Here is a 19800-nt window from a genome sequence, read left to right as displayed (position 1 = left end):
ATGAATTTTGCGTTTAAATGTTGTAAGTTTGTTAGAAAAAATATCGATTTCGATGTCTTTACGTTTAGATAAGGTGTTGTATTGCCTTTGCAGTCTGATAATTGTAGCGTACATGCCTAAATTACTTTTGTAGCATTTCTGAGAGAATGGAGTATATTTGCATGGTCGAAGTAATTTTACGGGTGCAATAACAGATATTTACTAAAGAACAGGAGAACAATCTATGCTACCATTGATTAAATTAAAGAAAAATATTTGATCCAACAGCTGCCTTCTGTCTTTTAGACTGTGAAGTCTAAAATAATTCAGTCTTTCCTGATAACTGGGCACTGGGCAGCTGTTTAACTTTATTACATTAATAGCAAAGATGCCAAAGAAATCTTTTTTGGATTCTTTCAAGTCGGTTGACATGTATTTCGTAGTGTGGTGACTAGACTCGCGCGGAATATTCTAGACCTGAACGTACAAGCGCTGAATAAAGCTTAACATTGCTGTGGAGTTCACAAAAATCTTTGCTATTCCTAATAACAAATCCGAGGGTTTGGAAACCTCTATTTATAATTTTGTCAATATGCACATCATGTATTAGTACTGTATTTATAATTATGTGCATCAAGTTTACCTTACACTTAAAAGGGTAATTTAAGAATAACAAGAACCAAAAACCAAAAAACATCGACGCACTGTGGTAAGCATCTATATTATGAACAGCATTTTTATAGTGATAGAGCGACAACGACACTACAATATTCTAAAGAGGAGTAATAGTTTTATAAATTATTCTCCTATACTGAAATGAGCGAGGCGTAAGGCCCGGTCGTATCAATTTCATTGCTATTCTAGTGGTAGTTCGTTCCATCCTTCTATCAGCTCATCAAAAAGCATTCTAACTTAAATTCATGAAGTCATAAGCATAAATTATGCGACTTTTAATTTGTAATTGAAATCTATATTTACACCAATACTAACTTTTTTAGCAAAAGCTAATATATGATATAGATTACAGGTTAAACATTTTGGTAAGCGTTTTTTAAATCTTTACCTGGCTTTACACACGCTTTTCTTGCATAGACAACATTCGTCAATAACACCAATAGAAAAGGACATGGAAATCGATATTTAAATAAAACTAACACATTATGGAATTCCGTTATATTTGAAAAAATATACAAAGAATTAATATTACAATTATATAGATGATCTGTACAATTTAAACATTAATTAATTATGAATACTAATAAATGCGCTACACTATATTTCTCAATTGCGTACAAAGGGGACGATTGACGAACCGATCATAATACAACCCGTATCTACGTATAATTTAACAATCTAGCTACTATGATAAATCAGCTACGGCCCACGTGACTAACATTATAGCTCCCTAACATTACAGGTCTCTATACATTCTGGACCGTTGCTAGACATCTAAACGATAGTTCCTTTCTATTGCTTTTATTATTTGTAAATATCAGTAAATGAGACTCCGGACCTATGAGAGATTTACATTGAAAAAGTGCCTCGTTCTACTATTATAAGATTAGTTTAGCCGCATTTGGTTGTTATAAAGGACTCGAAAACCAAAGAATATATTGTTCAGACCATTCGGAACATATAATGGTGTCCAAAAAGTATAAAGTATAATATTCAGATTAGAGTATATTATGTCATATATATGAAATACAACCTATACTTATCTAATAATCACAAGGTTCATGACGAAAACAGTAAACGATGGCTTAGTACTCGATTTTTACTAAAGCGTGTTTTTAAATAAAATGTGAATTTAACTCCATACATATATTAAATATTACTATTATATTTCGTTACAAATACCGTGTACCAAGTTATATTTGGCAAGGTCATAAAAAACTATTTTTCTACATAATATTTTGGGCATCATTTACACGGAACATCATATTGCCAAATGTGGAATCCCAGCATCGTGCTCTACTGGATATTTTTGGTTATTATTGGGAATGTGTTCATGAGTTGTAAATAAATAAACCATTTATGGTCTAATTACACTAATGATATGCGAGCGTATTTTCAGCGAGGTGATTCAAACAGGTGCTTGTACACAGATGCACACTAAGGGAATAACAATTTACACAATTTCGCTCAACGAACACAGCAACCACACTTCGGGCTCGCGTCTGGCACTCACCTAGACCAATCACTTCATTTGAAAGACGGTCACAAATCATTAGCATATATACACTCTTAGCCACCCATTGTAATCAAAAGTTAGTCATATGCTTATATTCGATGGCTGACAATATATGTAAATGATGCCTCACAAATGCTGGTGTGGTTGTTTTTAAATAATTCGTACTAAAAGCAATATCAGAATTCATGGTTAAGATCTATAAAGCAAAGTTCAAATTAATTAGTCTAGTATTTTTTTTATCTTCTAGTCTAAGCCTTTTGATTTAACAAAACCAGTTAAGAATAGTGTTTTGTTTCACGCAGTTCTTTGTCAGGAAATTGTTTCGTAGTGTTTTAAACATCAACATTATCTCTTGTCGAAGAGAACTGCATGAGACAAAAGATTTCTAACAGTTTTCGAATCAGACTTACTATTAGACTAAATCAAAATTAGCTTTATAAATCAGGACCTTAGTGCTGGATATGGATATGCACATTTTTACTAACATTATACATTTTGTAATCTACGTTTTAAGGTCCCACTGAGACTCACGGCACAACGAAGCAACGTACAAAATGCATGTGTAATTTGCTAAAATATTTTAAAAGAATTACGCTGCAATATTATACCTAATAATATTAATTACAATCTCTTAGTTCACATTAGCTATTTATTTATTTAGAATGTTTTGTATTGCCTACATTGAGTTAAACTGTTTTATTCAGTATTTTTATTTCCCGTACCTTGTATTGGTATATATTTTAGTAAATAACAGTATCAGTTGATGTTTTATACACGAATATATAAACAACTCACTTTTGACATAAACGATTTACAAATATCATTTGACAAGTATTTGAAGAAACAATGTGGAATAACAATAATTGCATAATATCAACTTTCATTTTGTAGTTACAGCTGGGTGCAGCCATTGCTGCGGCACTTGCTGAGTTTCAAATCAGGTATTATTATTGTGGTCTCAAATTATCGTTCACACACATTTTTATCAGTGGCACAAATATAAAAATAACCTACATTTTATTTTTTTCACATATCAAAACTGTATTTTAGATTGGACCGGTTTACTTTACTTATCAATGGAGCCAAATATTACCACTACACGCTAACGTTATCGTCAATTCGATACAAACAGTGTAATATTATTTTTAAGTAGAAAACACGATCAGCATCGGACGTAAGTTTATTGTCAAAATCGATCTGTTTATTTATTTATTACGATCAGTCTTTAGAATATGATAATTACAGGATGGATTTTAAATACACTTTTCCACAATAGGGACTTAAGCGATCTTTTCTGATGAAACGTGTGTTTTCTACTTGCGTACATTTCATTACAGCTAATGGGTTTAATCATAACAATATTTAATTATCGTTTGCGTAAAATTATATTACTAAATTACTAAAATGTGTTTTAAAAGTGATAAGGAATGGACTTAAAGAGTATATTCTTTATAAGTAATGCCTTCGTTATGATAGGTATGCGAGTAAAGATAGGGTAAAACTTTTGCCAGCAAGACAAATGAGAATTGTATGAATTAGTGCTTTATTAGTAAACACCTACCAGTGTTGTATGTGTGCACACAGTAATTACTCATTACAGTAAACATTTAACATTTTATACCATAAACAATATAGAAATCGCAAGAAATACCTGGAAACAATTTTGTTTCTAACTACACTTCTATAGGTATTCATGAAATATAGTCTATCAATATTAAAATTAATAAGGCCTCGTAATTCTAATTACACACAATGTGCATGTGCGTAGCTGGCAGTTTTACACTATCTTCTCTACAAAACCCCACTTCTTACTTATATATAAAGAAAATATTAATTATTTAAAAATTCGCGGATATTATGTAAGTTAGGTTACTGTTAAAATATTAAATCTAGTCAGGTATTTGAAGCTTAATCATTGCTAATTAGCTACTCTAGTATCAATTACTATTAGGGCCTATTTCACAAGTTTCAAGTAAATTTTATTTAACAGTTATCGTACCATATATCATAGCTAAAATAGATAGTACTCATTTCTTACCATTTATTTGGGAGCATAGATTAGAATGTGCCTTTTGTATTTAGTTGGTTTATACAGTTATATGACGCGTAACATTTACTCAGAAGTTGTGAAATGAAGCCCTTTTAGTCGAAGTCATGTTTGATATAAAAAAATAAAATAGAATATAAAACACATGCACACGATTGGAATCAAATAATTTAGAAGTGACCTTATTGAAGGTGGTGAAAACCCTTTGTACCTCTATTTAAGCACATTGCGCGCACGGAGTAGTCAGATTTGGCATAATTCATGTTCATATATAGAAGTGCAGATAAATAAAGTACATAATATATCTATAATATGTTTTACAAATATATTAAATGCGGCAGTCGAATTTCGATCAATGAACGACCATTAATAATACCTAATCCGGTAGAGCAAAGATAAATATTAAAACAAAATATTAATAAAATAAAACTTGAGATTTATAGTTATTATATTATAATCCAGGTATTTCTAAACCGAACCTTAAGTAAAATAACATTTTGTAAATAGGTATATACATATATGTATATAACGTCTAATTACATTTACTCTGGAAGGAACTAATTCAGTTCATTATTTTTGTCCCCGACTCGTAAAAAACTAGTTAATTAATGTATTTTACCTAACCAACGACTTACCTAACATAAATCATACTAAAAGCATCCTTGTGACCTGAGAAATAATGTAGCAGTGCAACAATTATAACAAGTACATAATCAAGGTGATGCCGGTTTGTTGACCACCTCTGGTTCCTGACCAGTTCATCCTAGCTCATATAAATGGCTAACTGAAACACTCTAAACATTAGTTTTATTAAAAATAAATATTTCGAATAATGAACACTTAAAACTCGTGACGATATTTTAGTGTACAGTATATTCTACTCTAAAATGACAATGATAAGGCACGAAGGAGACTTATACTTTTTCTTACAATGTAGGGCATGGATGTAAAAAGAAAATATTGGTATCAATTATTAAAAGTCACTTTTCCATCAACCAAATACTAAAAGTCGGCTTATTTTAGCAATTTGAGAGTAATATATATACTCTAGCGTGTCTTCAACTCCATATTAATGAAAAGCGATCGATGCTTTACGTATACGTATGCAAATCATAATTAATTTACATAATTTTTATCGAATAAATCAATAGGTTAGGATAAGAATATGTAAATTTAAATAATTTTTAATATTAAGTACTTTTATATAAATCATCACTTACAAACAATATATTATTGAATCAATACATTACTTATTTTTTATATTTCTGGTTTTCCAGATTGAAAATGATGTTAATATTACACCCTCTTTTTCAACTCATCGTATAACATTCTAGGCCAAAAGTCCCCGTCTCCTTTCTATGAAAATAATGACTTTCACTAAATAGTCCATTAATTGGTTGTGAAATGGCATATACCTCCTAGTAATAAATGCAGTGTAATATACCCACATCAGTAGCTGAACTAATTCAATACTCTAAATTGCCTACACTTTAACTTCTTAGCAAAAAAAAAGTTTTCTTCACAATAAAAATAATAGGGGATTTTTTTTACTGCACACACAAAAATAATTCACTTCAACTGAACGTGTCCAGGGGAGTTGAAGTTTTGAATCTGGTTAGCTACTTTTGTGGTTGATTGTACGTGCAAAAATTATCTATTTGTGTAGAAACAATACATTTTGTTAAGGTCCATCTAAATTATTTGATAATCATTCTCGTATCCTCAGCTAGGTCATCGAAAACAAACCAGACGCGATAGTATCACAGCCCAAACATAAATATAACACTTACTGCGGGTACACTGAGATCAAACACGTTGGAGTTCTGTATTTTTCAATTTGTCCCTTTTCCAAATTCAAAATATTGTAAGTCTTCATATCGGTTAAATCGCCGTGACTTATTCATAAAAAACTAACAAAATAAAAACATAATACGTGGTTGGTAATTATTGTAATATTGCGTAGTTATTGCGGCAATATCACACTTTTTCATTTAACGTAGAAGATGGCAACTGAAAGTCAGGCTTTATACCTAACATTATATGAGTATACAAGTGCATAGCCATCTCAGTTCCAAGAAAACTTCGATTAATATTAAACTGTTTTATACATCGGTGGTCTTTACAAAGCAGATTTTCATTAATTATTAAAAGCACTTGTTTCTCTTAATAAAGGACATTGTTCAGTGTTTGTATATATGAATATATAATGATCGGAGTGATATACGTCAATATTTATATTAAATTGCATAAATAACGTGTATAGGCGGGATTTCGGCAATTGGACCAGACTTACCATTGGGTAAGATGACATCGCGAATAAACCGGACCGGAAAAAGTGGCGTGATCAAGAAAAGGCCCAGCGGTGGGTGCACATGGCTTGATTTGACTTGACACAGACAATGGATAAGTGGCCGTGTAAAACTGCACTAGGAACATAATATAAAATTGACAAAACTCCAACACATGCATGCAATAAATAATTTTCGCTTTGTTCACTTGTAACAACTATAGAAGACTGTTTATATCTAAATAAACGCACTAAATTTGGACAGGAATCAGAATAAAATTAAAGGTAGCTGTTTATATTTTCTTAAAAATAACCTTATTTGTGCTCACAAGTATAGTAAACATTTCGGAGTTGTGTAAGTATGTACTGTTACAAGCGGACGTGCGAAAACCCAGTCTACGCACCTTAGTATACCTCTTTAAAATAGCACCTCCGTAACAAACAGATTACCATACATTTTATTACACTAAGTTTCAATAACGACAATGTCAACACACAGATTCGTCACATTATTTTAGCGTTTCCCAAGTAATGCTCTAATCTTTGCTAGTTGGAATCTTTGTTAAAACTCCGAAGAGCATACAAATAGATTTTTTTACTGGTAAAAGCTAAAGTATAATTATAAAATACTTACCTACATTAATTCGCTACTGTTTATTCACATTTAGCAGATAGTATTTATACACAAGTTTGGCTTAAAATGAAGCATCATATGTCTTTGTGTTGGTTCCGTTAACTTCACGCACGGCCTTGCCGTAGCACTATCAAGAAGTTGAGGCGACTTGGACAAGAAATGCATGCAAGTTGGATTCAAACCGTCGGCTGCACAGCAGACGCGTGCGTATGTGTAGAGAGGTGCGTGGACTCGCTGCGTCGCGGCGGGGCTGGCGGCGGCCTCTTTTTGATAGGCTTCGGCTCCTCACGGCGAGGTGGCTGTTCACCTCCGTACACGTTCTCGTAAAACGGATCTTCTACGCCTGTGCCATAATGCTCCTGCACCCACATCGACACGCTGGTTTCTTTGTAGTCGTCCGACAAGGGGTACTCTCTAAATCCGAGAACTTCATGGGGCGTCGTTGCCGGTTCCAATTTACACTTTTGGGCTACTTGCCATTTTTTACGCATAACCCTTTGCAAGTCTTTAAGAAATTCTTTGGGTGGATTACTGTTAGAATCGGCCAACTTTTTTGGTGATGACAGACGAGTGCTTTCGTTGCGTTTTGGCGGCAAAGGCTTACGTGGTGAAATTGGCGTTGGCTCTTTTAAAATTGAATGAGATCTTTTGTTTTTCTTATCCGAGGAGGTTGGCAAATCATCTGCAAAATTTACTTTTTATAGAGCCGGTACGTTCTTTAGCGGGTTCGGCAGTAATCTTTTGAATGGAAGGACTACCGTTACTAACTCTTCTTTGCTTGCAGTTCCACTAGACAAGCACCGTAGGCAGCATTTTGTTGTCCGTATATACTTTTATCTGACTGAAGCGATGATGTTCTCGATGCTTCTGAGTTGACACTGTCTAATGAGGGTTGTCGTGGGAATGAACGGCTCGACTCCATACTCCGCGTTGATAGTCTTGACTGGCCGGCACGAGACGCCTGCTCTATTTGTTGCGCTGTCAACTGACTGACTATGTCTTGAACTCGCCCAGCGTGAACATCGATGGTGTGGTGTGTGGTCTCTGCACTTTTGTCAGTATATCGTTGAGTATCCGTAAATAGATGAGCTGTTATCGACACTGTTCCTGTAGGATCTGTCTTGGCAGATGGTTTCGTAATGGCCGTATGTGGGTGACGCAGCCTCGTGACAGACTGGGCTGACGGTGCCTAGGTGGGTGTTCGTTGTGGTACTGTACACTGCGCTCTCCGATGTGTCTGTAAGGAAAAAGTAAGATGAAGAATTTAATATTTACTGTTTATGTTTGCCATTTTTTTATTAGTTATAAATTGCTAGGTAAACAATAGATTCTTTAAGACGAACAACTGGAGCACAATATTACTGCAACAGTTGTGAATAATCAGTTGCGAGAGGTTGTAACCATTTGCACCCACTCCATGCCAATGCCAAATTTAATTCAGTGCGAAAATGTTAGGGTGAATAATGAATAAGTGATGAGAGAGGGTTGGAAATTGAACATAAGCTGAAATTACAGGGCAACGTAATTAAATCTAAATTATTAATAAAACTGAATTAGACTAGGTTTTTTGTTTGTTTTTTGAGCCAGCAATGACAACAAAATCCTAGGACTTTCTGAACGTACCAAAGAGGTATGCATTAACAATACAAAAATTCAAAATGAAGACACACGTGTATGTAATTTTTTTTAATTAATAATTCACTCGGATAATATCCCCTCCATAGATAACTCTTTGTACAGCCGTTTTTAATAAACGATCCCAATCAAAATAAGTCATTTGTAAAAAAATGAGTCAAAAAAGCTTTGTTTTGATTGGTCCATTTTTGAGATAGATTGAAAAAAGCAATTGGGATTATTTAGTTGTAAATGGCGGATAATCTCGGATAAAACACCAATCGAAGGTCAAACCTAACGCCTAAAATATCGGACTTACCTAGTGCGTGGTGTCGCTTGAGCGTAGAATCGTCTGTACGCGTGGGCCTGGTCCTCCGTGTGAGGGTGAGTCGCCTCCTCCCTCGTCTTCCACGCCACACTCGTCTCCTTTCTCCACCATTTCCTTGAGTTGGCGCGTCATCCAGGTTAGAGGTATGTTTGGCTTCATTGATGGCTTGCGTTTTATTGTTCCTGGAATTTGATAATAGTACGATCAATGGGTCACATCCTATAAGTACCCTTTATAAAAAGTGAAAAAAAATCTATTAATACTTTATGTTAATCATCACAGGTCAGTAATTCTTAAAATGGTGCATACAGTACTCGACAGTACAACACAGAAAGAGACGCTGTGTAAAATTTTCGCTAATATACTATATTTTCACTATTGTTTAAAGTGTAATATTTACTGGCGAGTACTGTAATTTACTTAAACATTATAAAAAAATTACCCATAGGAAATTCACAGTCGAATGCGCTTTCCGAGGCGGTACCGCCGTCCGACAGGCAACCACTGGAGCTGGATGACGATGCCGTGAATGTCTGTTGTTGGTACAAAATTCGTTTTATACAGTCAGTATGCAGTCAGACTTGCTACCTAAACATCATTAGGCGTCTCGTAGACGCTCTAAACTTAAGAAAAACTACATTCAAACTGACGGCTGCAGAATTTGCTTAACACTATTAAAGTCACAAAACCAAAAACTAATAGTATAATAAAGCAGTTGTTAATAACAGTTTTCGTGAAGTTTATAGCGCCTGCGCGGGCCTTACTCTATAAAACATACAAAAGGGTATCGACGTTCGCATAACATACATCACAACAAAACGCTTGGCCTAATTATACAACAATTAATTGGACATATAATTACTTGGCATTATTATTAATGAAACGCTTTGCACTGTAATAACAATTTAATATCCTACCTGCCACTGCTGATATCTGAGTTAGCCACACTGACGTTACTGGACGTAGATTGTGCCGGACTGTTGATGCCGACCACGGCACCACCGTTCGTTTTCGCCGGAATTGACGTTATCTGTACATTGCAAATTGTATATTAAAAATATTAGTATAAGGCACACATTCGCGTGCAGATTTTTATCCTGGCTCGATGATTATGATCGCAAGAACAGTGCATAATAATACAAATAACCGTCTCATAAATTACATGCGACATGATGAACGTACGTTTACCAATGCCTTAACGATGAACATGCTAATTAGTAATTACCTTAATCATTGTTTTCTCTGTGACTAAATAATACTTACGTGAGGAAGAAAGAGATAAAATGGTGATTAATTTAATACTAATTGAAAACATTAAATGAGATGATTATCAGCAATCATTGCATCGTTATCGATTTTGTTTGAATAAAAGAACAAATAAAACTAAAATGGCAAATTGTTTGCACAACATAAACACTAAGTACTCACTGAGCAAGATCGAGCGTGAGCAAGATGGTCTAAATCTTCTTGAGTTAATTCTTCTACGAGACTTCGGTAATTTTCTAATAGTTGCCGTCCATGCTGTAATATAATAGTGTGTTAAAATAGACTATATGTTTTGTTGTCTCTCCGATTAAGTTATAAGCAATGTCAATTACAGTAAAATTTAACACGTATCCTACTTTAAAAAAAACTGCGTGACTGCACAAATGGGAAAAAGCAAAACCTTTTTATTAATTAAATAAACGTTTAATGTAAATAAACGTTTCAGTAGGATTTTATAGTGATGTATAGTAAGGAAGTGATGTAACCAGTAACGTTGGTACAAACTGGCGAATGCAAAATATTATAATATAGAATGCCATTGTTTGCAAATATTATGTACATTCGAATATAGACTTCTGATTGTGGCTACGGTCAAGTATATAATATGGCCGCAAACACATTATTTTAATCATGATTTTCGACCACGGTTCAAACAGGACACAATATATAATATACAAAGTAAACAAAGCAATTACAGATTGATTAAAAATATTATACTTAAGTAATCTGTAAAAATAATTGCATCATCTGCTAGAAATACAAGTAAAGAAAGGGAACCCTTGAAAGCTTCTCTAATTTTAAAATCTTCGTTTCATGAAGAAATGTAAAGAAAAACCAGTGATTAAGTTTCAACATATTGTACAATTTAATAATAAAATAACTAACAATAAATCGTAGGATGTTTATGCACAACACAAAAAAATACCATACATGATAACGCTTATTAGAAACCGAGCTTACTTCGGTCACCCTATCTTACTCCAAAACATGGGAATATTCACAAATGCGGAAATTCGTTACATCACTTCAAGGAGGTCATATGCCGCCGCAAGGAGGCGGCAACTATCAGGAAAGGGAAACTTAGAATTTATCATATTTTAATGACCTAAATTCTCACATGCCACCAAATACAAGGGAAGTTATGGGGCACTTTGTAAACTACACATCTAGCTATAAAGATCAAAGGTCAATATTATTAATTAAAATTACTCTGAATACAAACACAAAAAACAACATATTATTTTTTGGTGGAGGAAGATATTAAACTAGGTGGAAACTACTGAAAAAATATTTCAAGAAATGTAAATTTACCGCCAGTCATCTACATTTAACTATATGTTATTCTTCTTTCAATAATGCAGTTGTATTAAGATGCCATTCTTAATCTATACAATCACGAATCTAGATAGATTCAATAATTGGAAGAATTATTGCGTTTTATTAAAGATGCAATCTAAGAATAAAAATTACCTTTGCTATTCGCATTGCGGTGACCCATCTCTCAAGCGTGCGCTGATCATCAGCGCAAAGGAACTTAATGAATTTTACACTCTTTGGTTGCTGCAGCCTCGGATGCTTTATCGCAAAGCAATAGTCAGTTGGTGAGCTTGTACTTTTTCTTCCAATTCAAACCTATGTACACTTCATTCGTGTCGAACGTCGCCAGGCAGACGAGTTCCTTCAATGTTTTCACCTTGTCTTTGGGTGAGTAGTATAGTCCTATTTAAGTGACAAAGTGATTAAGATTTTAAAGCTGATATAACATTTAAAAACTGATAAAATTCGCCTTAGCTATTTCGCTTAGCTAATATAAAACTAGAATAATGTGGCCACACATCGCGTAGCTAAATTTATGTTACTAACCAGACGGACGCAGAACACAATAAATTTTCTTCCATCCTTTTTTGGCATCATTCTTTGATATAGTGGTCCTTCCATGGGGAACCTGGTGCCCGACACAGATGGTGCTGCGTTCGTGGAGTCGTTGCTTTGACCGAAAAATTCCTCAATGATCACTTGTCTTGAATGTTCGTCTTGTTCACTGGACCACCCTGTGAATTTGAAATATTTACAAACATCCAATCCACATTATACCAAATTACAAATCGAATCATTAAAATTAAGTAGACAACTTTGATTTACCTCTGTCATCTTCGGTCAGTAGGAATTTTTCCGGTGTTTGGAAGAGAGATTTTATCCGGTCTCTCGGCAAATAAGATTTTGTTTTTTGACTCTCGCGTCCATAACATTAAATTATCAACAAGCATTTCGTGATCTTCGTATACCCGCTCTGTAAATTATTAAATCGATAAGACTCGATTGTTTCAGGCATAGGTGAAAGTTATTAAGTTATGTATGATTACGTATAGTTTATAACTTTTAAATAATATTTTAATTGTTGTAATAGGCGTTCGAAGCAATTATACTTAACTTAAACACTTACCCATGTGTAGATCAGGCAAATGTTCAACAATAGCCCATTTTGGTTCCATGGTGACGTGGTTTTTGTCGGCTAGAAGCCTCGTAACGTATCCACACGTCATTTTTTCGTCTACCAACAAGCTTTTGGAAGACCCATCCATAGAAAAGGCTTTAATAAATAATTTTTTGACATTCGCCTCGCGCATTCGTTCTAAGGCTAATTTTATTTTGTCCGCCTTCTGTTGGAAACTCGCATCCTGTAAAGTTGATTAAAATGAATTGATTTACTTATGTAATTAAAATAAACATATAATTAAGAACATGCAACATTGTATCTGAAAATATAATATTACCTTTTGATTTTGATGTAAACTTAGTTTTAAAGCTTTGCATTTTGAACTTGTACTGCTCGATGCGGACGATTCACTTGAAAGCATGGATACCTAAAATAGATAATGAATATTATATAAAATACTTATATAAATCCAAAAGTTACAAATCCTGATAATCATTCTGAACATTATGATGTTTCATCACACCACATCTCTTTAACTACAACTGATATCAATTCCTTAAATGTTAGTTAACAGCAATAGTACATTTTAATAGTTTGTATTGAGCATTTTATTTAGGGTTATATCTGTGTTCATCTTTTCATTTGATCCGATTTTAGTAGAAATATATGATAAGTAAAGTTTATAGTTTTAGAACATTCTTCCCTTGAAAATATATAAATGAACATGTATCCCACCGTGTCGCTAAATGCGGAGTCATTGTCGGGAGAGTCAGTCCGTGTGATGGATGAAACGCCGTCACTGCATTCTTTTCTTGTCTTGACGGTCGTCCTTCGCCTGGACCCTCTTTTTCCTTAATGTTTGATGTAAAGCCTAGAAATATACAATTTTGGTCAGGCACAGGTTTAAAGATAATATTTTTTATACGAACACAGCAGTAAATCCACAGTCTCTGACGGTAAAACGTAGCATTCAGTATCAATTGACGAGAAATGATTAACTCGCGCCAGTCGATACCAATTCTATACTATGCAAAATGACTTAAAGGGGCTGTATTAGTAAAATTTCGCTTACTTGTTGACACTCTAGATATTTCTTCATCGTATTCGGAGTCCAGGGCGCAAAGTTCTCCCAGAATTGCGTCCAAATCAGCATCCCGAATCTCTTCCAGATTAGCCATCGAGAACCGGTAAGTATCAATACGGGGTGCGACTATTTCTAAGGGTTTAAGTGCCGATGTTGCATCATTCGACGAGTTAAGGCCCTGCAAGTAAAACAAAAATGCTCTTACAGTCATACTCAGTTTTTATTTAAGGTCAGGTACGTGCAACAATAAAGCAATAACATTTCACGACTTGTTTTGTAATAATAAATACCCCGAAACTTCACTAAGCCCAGAAAACTAATCCTCGCCATAATAAATATAACTGTAGGGTGCTATGAATACAAAGCAGTCCCAATGAATTGGAGAATTAGTTAGTCAGACGTAAAGGTACTATCCCAAAACATTGTTGGGAATGTATTGTCTTTAAAACAATGAGCATAAGTATTATTAGTCGACAATTGTTACGTGTTGAACTTATAAAAACATTTATTACTTTAAAATAGTGACCACACGGATGTAGGGATATTTAATTATAGTTCACCTATTTATTATTATGCGCTCGATAGATCGTATCTTATCAACTATTTACTACATATTTGTGTTATCAAAGTTGCTATATCTAGGAATTCGAGACACTTTCATTCATGACATTTTGATTTTTAATAAATATTTGTGTGTCTTCTGTATTCTTTTTAGCTGGCATGCCATTGACAGTTTCATTGTAAATATAATATATTATTTGTTATGAAAAATAATAAAATTACCCTAAGCCTGGTGATCTGAAACAGAGGTTTTGTTTAAAACCTACACCAGGCTGCAGGCACCAGTCTGTCACAAAGGCAGAATTTAGTTTAAGATTCAGTTTATTGTAACTCTAAAACTCCCTTTATAATGAGCAAAATAATTTATATTATTATTAATTAAAATATTAAAGAAAATTCTGCGGCTTGAAAATTTCAATTTATTTTTTATAACTTTATATTATCTCTACTGTACTTTTACAACACAATTTTACATGCAAATTGTACCAACAAGTTCCTGGTATGTAAGTCCTAAACCACCCAATTCATACTTTATGCCTTTTCTTTATGGTATGTTATAAGGTGATAAAATAATAGCTTCAACCATGTCAGAAATCAGAATAATAACATAATTATGTTCGTCCCGTCATCCCCGTAGAATAAAGCAAAGGCATTGTGCTATTCAAACTTCGTCGATCTTGTATTATGCGATCAAAGATGTGATAAGAGTGAGCACATCGCCATATTGGATAAATATTTTAATCTTGCTAGGGTTTTATAATAGATCCACTAATACTAAGCGGGTTTGTCAGGAATATAAATACTATGCTGATTGCCTGACCGGGAATCGAACTCAAACCCGCGGTTTTAAACCTATTTACGCATTTAGTACTGTAACGATCGACTACTCATTAAGTGTAATAGGTATCAATCAATAAGTTTTCTTAACGATCCGCCATTTGCAATACAATATCTATTAAACCCTTCAGAAATAACCATAAAGTTACGTAATGGCTGTAACTCAGTAAAATCAAATTCAAAAATTCCATTACGGAACACGAGTTGCGCGGACCGGTCTCATGCAGGCCGACCGTTAGCCAGCCCACGTGCCCCGGCCGGCGAGCCCGCCACTAACTTCACTGCATGCTAAAGAATTCGTTAATTGGTATAAAACTGAGCCCCGGTCTAGCTTGGACCGAATTGGAAATTGTCTGAAATTACTAGTAGCACGCATATATTTTTTTTATTAAAATACATAAGGTTTTTAGCTGTATGATTTAAAACACCTTTGCCCAGAATTATGCTTCTGGGTAAAAATAAAGAAACATAAAAAAGAACGCATAATTAAAATTGTCAATTGATAATATATTGCTAATAAACAGTTATGCATTTTCGTCGAAAGAGAATTTAATTTATGATTTGAATATTTTATTCATGAATGAACATTAATACGTTTTAATTTCCCTTTTCGTTGACCCATGTTCGTATGAAACGACTCTTTGAGTACAAACAATTGTTTAGGCAATATATGAATAAATCTAATTTATTATAGTATTCAAATTGTGGTGTACCGTGAACCCACTCTATGGCGGGGTCAAATATCACACGTCGTACCGCTCTGACGACAGCCGCGCAGCTCTACACAGAGAAATGATTCAGTAGGATAACTCGTCATCTAGCAACTCGTATATTAAATTATAATAATAAAATTAACCCTGTATTATATATTGTCCCACTGCTGTGTACACCCTCCTCTACTATTTCTTGGTAGTGATAATAGGTAATCCTTTCAATATTGTTATGTTTGGTTTTATTTTATAAAGTGAAAAAAATCATAACCCATTACAGGGCCGACCAAGAGCCGGGAAAGCCCTGTGCCAATTCTCGTTGTGGGCCTGCTTATTAATCAAATAATTGTTATTTTTTTAAGTAACGATTTTCGATAAGAACGTAAGTATAGGAGGAAAAAGAGGGTAGTCATTATTTATATAATAAGACATAGACATTATATATCGTCTACTTCCTTTTATGAGGGCCCTAGCAAGCGACGGGGCACTAGGCTAATTTTTTTTTGACATGTCTACATTTGTTAGCCTAGGATCGGCTTACAAAAGAATATCGGACTTTTGAGCGAACGAAGCGCTCGCAACCTTTGAAATTAAATGACCATGCTATGGGCAACCTCCTAACGGATTACCAATCTTGGCCCAGTGGCCTGGGAGAGATGAATACATGAACGATTATACCAAAGCTATAGCCCAAAAGCCTAGATCCGCGGTAAGCCCGCTGTATTTTGCTAATACTTAACGTACCGTTATGCATTTCACTACGGCAAAGTTAAGCACTCCAATTAAAGAGTTACTCAAACATAACTGTACGGCACAAAACGTTTATGTAAACATACTTAATATGAGTAAGTTATATTATTAACGACGCCTCTTGTGGAGCGTGAGACGGCGGAAGGAAAGTCACGCTTGCGTCAGAGAAGGGTAGGCAGATGTAACTAGTACCTCTATGGTAAGGAACCGAATCAATGTTACATGTTTTTTACGTTTATAACGATTATGCGTTATGTGTATTAGTATGTTAAGTGATATTTTTTTATTTATAAAAAATCCACAGCCAATACAATAGTAGAATGACACAATACGAACAACTTATCTTTATTTATCAGAAGTAAGCAAGAAAAACTATGCTTATATTAAATGTATACAATGCTTTTGCTCGCTATTGCAGACGCGTTAAAGTTCTTTTACGAGATAAAAGTAGTTTAGAACCCTAGAAAAAGTAGCTCTATGTTAGTGGAAGAATTATTTATTTATTAGCACTGCCACATTGTACATATAATAACAATTACACATAGTTACACTAGTATTAAACAATAATTATAGTCACTGATATGTACAAGTACGGCTTACATAACATTGGCCACAGCACTCAGCGAGTAACATATTTTTATGGGGCTTAAAACTGTACACATAATATTAATAATAATGAACAATTAACAATTTATTTAACTACAGATACATTATAAATAACAAAAACTTAATTATCAGAATGATACAAGTAGCTCTCGAGATTAGAGTATTATTGAAAACTTACAAATTCTTCAGGTTCACATAGTAGTACAGCAGTGTTGGTTAGGTCAGCGTCCTGGCGTCGGCCGGTGTGCACTCAGCCGCAACCTTTCTACCTTAATCTTACTAATATTAAAAATGCGAAAGTTGGTGTATTTTGTAATTCGAATTTCACATGGTGTTGCACCTGTTAATGGCGGTCATGTCGTTTACCACACGAGTGGTTTGCACGCAACTTCATTCATGTCTAAAAAGATAAAAGAAAAAGATACTTATTACCTACTGGTGGTAAGTCTCTCATAGGAGAGTCCGCCTGGGTAGGTACCACCGCAATGTCTATTTCTATCGCCAACCAGCAGCGTTTAGTTTAGCAGCAGTATTTAGTCCTTGTTTTGTTCAGGTTTGAGAACATTGTAACCAGTGTAACTACTGGACATAATAAGACTTAACATCTCATGTCTCAGGATGGCGGGCGCAGTGGAATACCAAACAATACTTTGTAATTCAAGGTGTTAGATGGTGTTTCGACTATTTTTGGCCGGTCGTATCGCTTACCACAAGGTGAACGGCAAGCTCGTCTAGTCATTCAAAGCAATGAAAAAGAAAAAATTATAGCATGTTAAACAATATGTTTGTTGGTATATGTTTCTTTCACGAATGAATGAACTTTTAAACCGTTTGAACAATGGCGATTGCTGAGTATAACTAATTGGGCATGTCCGAATAGCATTTTAGAAATAAAACCAATGGTATAGTGGTGGCTTATAGGTCGCGGACCGTTAAATCTTGAGTTTGATTCGTAGGTGCATTTATTAGTAGGTCCTAAGTATATGCTGTTTGGGAAACGCCAAGACCTAAATTAAGGCCCATGCAATGCAAATGATAGGAAAATTGTTTGTACTCTGTGATTTAATGTTACTATTTAATTCTAAAAACTATTTTGAATTATCATCATAGGCCACAGTATGTGCACTACTCACAAACTTTTCCCACCCTTAAACCAGTCACTGCAACTCCTGTTGTCCAGGATTAGCAGCGACAAACATTATGACACCGAACGGTAAAGCTCAGGGACTCTCAGGAACAGGGCGGCCTCATGGGGAGGCGAACTGGGCATCCGCTCTGGGCCTCGCGATTACAGGGGTCTCACGCGGTGCCTTGGAGAACTTTTCTTACGATCTTACTGACGAAACTATTAAGACTTTTTTCTTTGCCCGGAGCCTCGCGTCGGTTAGCTTGCTCAGGAAATTAATCTGTCTTTATTCCGCCAGGGAATTAATCAAACAGAATACGGAGGAGACCACTGCTGAACATATGGTGGAGATAAATATCGCAAGCTGATGAGAAGTAGGATCATATTCTGATCATCAGCATGTTAGGCTACGGCTGGGGCTTACCAACCGACAGGCCAAGGGTAGCAAGTAAAGCAACACCCCATCATGATTATACATCTTAATGAAGGATGAAAACATTAGAGCTTGTGGCATATTGCACACAGAACCATGACGTTACATTACAAAACTTTTTATTTCGAATGACACAGCATTATATTTGTATTTAGGAGTTGCACGAGGCTCCGCCCGTGTGACAAACCTTTCCGTGATTAAAGTACGACTGTTTACTCTTCTAGAAATCCCAGAGTGAGATAAAAATAGGCTATATTTAATTATAGAACATTGTCTATCTGTGTTCCAAACTAATGTTATATTATTAGCAAGATCAAGAAATAAAACAATTAAAATGAAACTATTTTACGGATTTTATTGCGGTTTTTATGTTTTAAATATGAATTTGCAGCGCGCATGCTGTCAATCTCTGACAGTTATTTCAAACAATTGACAGTTATATAAAATTAATATTTTCATTAAGTTTTCTTAAATTTTCTCATTTTCCGCGCAATTTTAGAATTTTTCTTTCATAAGAACCTTCTTCTGACAATAACAAACACAAGAAAAAAAATAGTGAAATCGGTCCAGCCGTTCACGTGTGATGGCGTGACCAAGGGAAATAGGGATTCATTTTTAAAAGTATATTATAGATTCCATCCCGACGTTTCAAGACACTGTGAGCTCATTCTGCGTAGATCGGACCACCAACAGCTAAAATACATAAAAATTGTATAATTATAAAATGTAGGTAGATATTGTAACTTTGCCTTTTCGGATGACCATCACCTCAGCCCGTGACCACGATGGTTGCAAAGTTCGAAAGGAGAAAATTATAATATAAAAACCGCGATAAAATCCGAAAAATAGTTTAATTTTGAATAAAAACAAAATAGATTAAAATTGAGTTGATACGCAGCAATATGTTTCC

The 19800-nt window shown here is 34.6% G+C and overlaps 1 pseudogene; it reads right to left on the bottom strand.

Annotated features, from left to right (window-relative positions):
- Positions 1 to 1137: 1137 nt before the first annotated feature.
- LOC119190896 overlaps positions 1138 to 19800 on the bottom strand; it is a 19760-nt pseudogene continuing 1097 nt past the window's right edge.

This window comes from Manduca sexta, chromosome 27, assembly GCF_014839805.1.
Source record: "Manduca sexta isolate Smith_Timp_Sample1 chromosome 27, JHU_Msex_v1.0, whole genome shotgun sequence".
Taxonomy (NCBI): Eukaryota; Metazoa; Arthropoda; class Insecta; order Lepidoptera; family Sphingidae; genus Manduca; species Manduca sexta.
The sequence above is the reverse complement of the archived record's forward strand: the minus strand, read 5'-3'. Positions and strand labels throughout refer to the sequence as shown.